General features: G+C 36.9%; 1 protein-coding gene across 1 annotated transcript in view; it reads left to right on the top strand.

Moving 5' to 3' along the window:
* The first annotated feature begins 213 nt into the window (after positions 1-213).
* Positions 214-5,156, top strand: part of SCEL (sciellin) — a 113,533-nt gene continuing 108,590 nt past the window's right edge. Inside the window, exon 1 of the mRNA XM_008572528.1 lies at positions 214-227. The gene's annotated coding sequence lies outside the window, so the exon portion shown is untranslated. The remainder of the gene's footprint in view (positions 228-5,156) is intronic.

Genomic DNA, 5,156 nt, shown 5'->3' with positions numbered 1-5,156 from the left:
TTGAATTGGTATTTGTACAAGGTGACACCCTCTTTCACACCACCCACCTACTCCCTGAGTGACTCAGCTGCTGAGAGAGAAGCCTCTGAAGTGTTCATTAGTACAGCCAGGTTGAGGCTGAGACTACACGGAGAAAACTCCAGGTATCCACTTGCTGCAGCTGGATCCACCTGGCGAGTCTCTGCAGGCTGGGCAGCCAACAAGTCCTGCTTTTCTGCCCAAGAGAGGTAGGTTGAATTACATTTGCAAACATAAATACATCTATTTTACATGCATAACATTCTGTTTTCCTTCCAAATGATTAAAATTAGAACTTACTGTATTATCTATGTCTTTTTTCCAGTTAAATTTTGACAGCCTCCAATGGTCTGTTCTGCTTGTCAACAGCTCTGCTCTTCCTTGTTGCGCTTTTAGATCGTGCTGCTTTGAACTTCTTGGCAGTTTTACACATTACAGCCACCACAGAAATGAGCACCTGTTTGAGTTTGTGTGTGGGAGCTGTCACAGGGTGAATCCCGTATCACACAAGGAGAGTAGAGTCTTTGAGTCACGGGACCAGCACCCCACTGGTCTGTTTTCTCAAGTGACTATAAAAATATTTTTTAAAAAGGTTCTTCCTGTCTTCATAAACGATGCATATAGTGAAATAGTGAATTCTGTTGTTTTACAGATAATAAATCATGTTTGTTTTTTCTCTACTGCTAAAAGCATTGCAAGTCACTAAGCTGAGAGAGAGAGAGAGAGAGAGATGCCAAACCTGTACCCCCTCTATCCTATCTTCCCCAAATAAGAAAATCACTATTTTTTACCTGAATGTACCAAGGAGTAAAGGCTGAATGGAGTTAAATGGGGGTGTGTTGTTTCCCATAGGGATCTGGGTGCATTTGGCCAACATTTCTACGTTGTATTCTGCAGTCTCGCCTAGGAAGTGATTCATATAGATGGGGGCAACTTTCAACCTCTATTCATATCCTAGTCCTGAAAAACCAGTTTTGGAAGTCTTTTGATAAGAATAGAAAAGTTATTTTAACCAGGCTTGCTTTTTATAATTCATAGCTAAGCTGACACTTCTGGCTTGTGATTTTCTCACCATTTCATGTATGATACAGAGTGGTGGGAATCAAACGTGGGGGCCCCTCTCAGTGTGCAACTAGCAGCTCTGTGTCCTGCAGAGGGATATTCCTCCCAGCCCGCCTGGCTCTGTCTTTAGCACTAGAGTTTCCCAAAAAGAGAAAGAAAGATACAACAATCACGATAATTCCTTGAACTTTAAAAAGGAGAAAACAGAACTGAGGCTACCAGAGGTTCCTCCCAGCCCGCCTGGCTCTGTCTTTAGCACTAGAGTTTCCCAAAAAGAGAAAGAAAGAAAGATACAACAATCACGATAATTCCTTGAACTTTAAAAAGGAGAAAACAGAACTGAGGCTACCAGAGGTGGAAAAGGGGTAGGGGTGGAGGTGGAGGGGCTAAAGAGATTTTTTTTTTGTGGTAAAGGGCCACAAAAAATGTTTACATTGTGTAGTGATAAAACAAAACAGTATAAATTTTTTTAAAAAAACTTTATTTATGGGCACTGAATTTGAAAAAAAAAAATACTAGCATTTTCTTTGCTTCCTACTGCTGACCAGGTCACCTACAGTCTCAGAGGGGTTTAGATATATCAGTGCTCAATTCCCAGAGGTTTACTGCAAAATTCTATAACTTGGCTTTCAAACATTTACAGTAATCAAAAAGCTAACGTATAGCATTTGTGGATTATAATTTTATTTTTCATGAAATGTGATCAAATTTAAAATTGGCTTTAACTTCCACAGTTTACAATGCAGATATGATTTTTCCCATATTTGCTATCCTCCAGTTTTAAAGCATTGAAAAAATCAATTTGAGAAAACTGTGATATGGCATCAGTAAAAACTTTAGTGAAATATTTGGATGATCCTAAATGTCAGAATGTACAGAGAATGTAGACAAACAGGCTAGAATTTATACTGAAATTTTAGCATCATGTAAATCTTCAATTTAATTGACATAATTTTTTAATTAGAATGAAGTATAGGCTCATCTAGTCTAACTCCTTAATTTTCTAGATGAGGAAAACAGCATAAATGTCAAGCAACTTGACAGGATCAGAGTAACAACCAGAATGAGAAGCCAGATGGCCTATCTTCTGTCTTACTGAATTTCTTGATGATTTTTCAAATTTCTTTTATGTGAAATATGTAGTAGCAATCAATGAGCGATAGTCCATCCTTACAAAAGGACTACAAGTGATACAGAAATGAGGATTTCCTTACCCAGCAATATGTGAAAATGCTATTACGGTGTGCATGCTATGACTGTGACATACTGGGGTACGTTTCCAACTTGTGGCTTGTGGAGTCAGTCCTGCTGTAATGTGTTATAATATATATATAATGTTATAGCATGGGGTTTTAATCTCAGGAGCCAGTAGCCCCTCAGTAGGGAGGTGATCAGGTATGTGTGCGTAGATCGTGGTATATACAGTCAGGAACAGCCTTACCTCAACTACCATTCTGTAGGTGTTGCTTATCTGGTTGCCTTCTCTAACTGCTGTAATTTTGACTGAAACATCTGAGAAATTAATATTCATGTGGACTTTGTAAACAGAACAAAGAGGATATATTTTGAATGACCGAGCCCATGCTATAGAATGAACTGTATGTAATTCACTAAGCAGTCATTTTAAGCAAACATTATTTAACTGCAGAATCCTGTACAATCTGGGCATTAACTCCAAGCATTTTTTAAGAGCGAGGTGATAAAATCCTTGGCCCAGCAGTCCAAGGGAAATCTTGTTGGTCCCTCACAGCTTCTCTTACGTCTCTATCCTCCTGCCAGGCTATATGCTGATCTTTTTCCATTTTCTCTCGCTGAGAAATTTGAAATCAGGGTTTTATGTGTTAATTGCTGTGTACTTGCTGCAGTTGCTTGAAGTTCACTTTTTAACCAAAAGTCTTTATCAACTATATTCCTTAAGTGTTTCTGGCTTACCATTGCACAAATCCATGTGATTTTAGGATTTGGGGGAGGCTCTTCCTCAGATGAGTGAATGTCTTCCTTTGCTGATTGACAGTTACATTTATTAGATTTGCATTTTATGTTAGTTGTTGCTGAACTTTTTAAGCGTATAAATCATCCTTTTATTGTAATCATTAATTGGAAGAGTGAATTTTATAGTTGTCTATTAAATGACAACTAGCTTACTTCTAGATACAAGAATCAATAGTCCTGAATACTCATTGTAATTGTATGCTTGAGAGCTCCAAGAATCTAAATAATTTAGTCTTTGTCTCTAGACCCAAGTTTCCCTGGCTCTAAAATGTTATTAAGTCTCATTTATATGGAAACTCCTGGGGGAAGACAGTGAACTATAGACCATACTTTTCAAATTGGGATACGCACACCTCAGGAGACTATGGCAGTATTCTAGAAAATGCACAAAAATTACAGGATAAGCATGACATCTCTGCATGAAGAACTAATTTTCGTTAAAAGGTTTTGGAGAAAACTATTCCTATAACCCTTCCCTCTTCTCACTCCTCCCTAGGGTTCTCTCTTTTGTCAGTAGGGATGCTGTGTTTAAAAGTTTAAAAGGCATTTACATACAAAAAAGTACAGGGAGCCAGAACCCAGATAAACATGAATTTGAATCATGACCCTATTTGGGTTGAGGGAGACTTGTACGAGTGTGCCTATCCCACAGCACCAGCAGATAAAAAGAAAAATCAGGATTCTTGCTGAATAATTAATAGATACATAAAATTATATAATTATATTATGTGCATATTTTCTTATATACTTATATGACATAATATGGTATATATAAGTGGACTCCAGAAAATTCATGAAAACGTTCGTATTATCTTTCCGTTTTATTTTTCCACAAACTTTTTGAGATACCCTCGTATATTATATGACTCTTTCACAATAATGCAAAAAATGCAAAACATCTAGAAAAAAGTCTCCACAAGAAAAATGTGGGATCCAGATAAAAATAAATAACACAATTTTATGGTGAGATATAAAGATAAAAGCTTCTTTGAGTACTGTTCCTGGAGAGATAGATCGAACATCATGTGTCAGCTCTTCTGCAACACTTTTATAGATGAATAGAAGTCTCCCCTGAAAGAGACTGAGAAGTTGGGGGAGGCTCAGAAAGAAGAACGTTTCAGGCATGGAGTAAACAGTACTTTTTAAAATCAAAAGTGATAAAAAAGATGAGCTCCAAGGAACTGGAAGGATTCACTACTGCTGAAGCCAGAGTTTGAGAGAGGAGTGGGAAGGAATGAGGCTGGAGGGTTGCTTACCTGTAAGCCTTGGTAGCAATTTGATCTTATCCTGATGGAAATAGAGCACCACTGAAGAGCTGTAAGCAAGGTGGAGATGGCACCAGTGAGGAGAATGAATTAGAAGAGAGTAAGTGTAAAGATTGAGAATGCAGCTAGAAGGCTGTTGCAATAGTCGGGAGATTATGGTAGTCTGAATTGGTATCATGGAAACAGGAAGATATACAACTAAGATATTTAGAAGTAGAGATACAGGACTTGGTCACTGCTTGGATTTGAGGTCAGAAAGAAGCTTCACAGATGGTCTACAGAGACTTTTAAAGAGTGGAAGAAATTATAAGGAGCAAGATAGAGAATGTATTTAGAAGTAGAGATACAGGACTTGGTCACTGCTTGGATTTGAGGTCAGAAAGAAGCTTCATAGATGGTCTACAGAGATTTTTAAAGAGTGGAAGAAATTATAAGGAGCAAGATAGAGAATGTGAAATTGAAATCTGCTGATCAAAAAAATTGGAATTAGAAGCTAAATAAAAAACTGGGAAAGTAAAGATGAATGTTTTTGATATATCAAGAAAATAAGAAATAAATAAGAAATCCATAATACTCAGTGGATAATTTTCAAAATAAGAAATAAAATAATGAATAAAGTGATGAAAATATGTAATTAAATCAAAATGATTTCACTTTCATCTATTAAATTATTAAAGAGATTAATAAACAATAATTCAAAATTCTGGCAAGTGTATGGACACTCATATGCTGCTGGGGGATTATAAATTGATGTAAGTTTATGGAAAGAAATTTGATAATAGGGATTAATTAAGAGTATTTTAGGGGCCGGCCCGGTGG

The sequence above is a fragment of the Galeopterus variegatus genome, unplaced genomic scaffold (assembly GCF_000696425.1).
Source record: "Galeopterus variegatus unplaced genomic scaffold, G_variegatus-3.0.2 Scaffold802, whole genome shotgun sequence".
Lineage (NCBI taxonomy): Eukaryota > Metazoa > Chordata > Mammalia > Dermoptera > Cynocephalidae > Galeopterus > Galeopterus variegatus.
The sequence above is the reverse complement of the archived record's forward strand: the minus strand, read 5'-3'. Positions and strand labels throughout refer to the sequence as shown.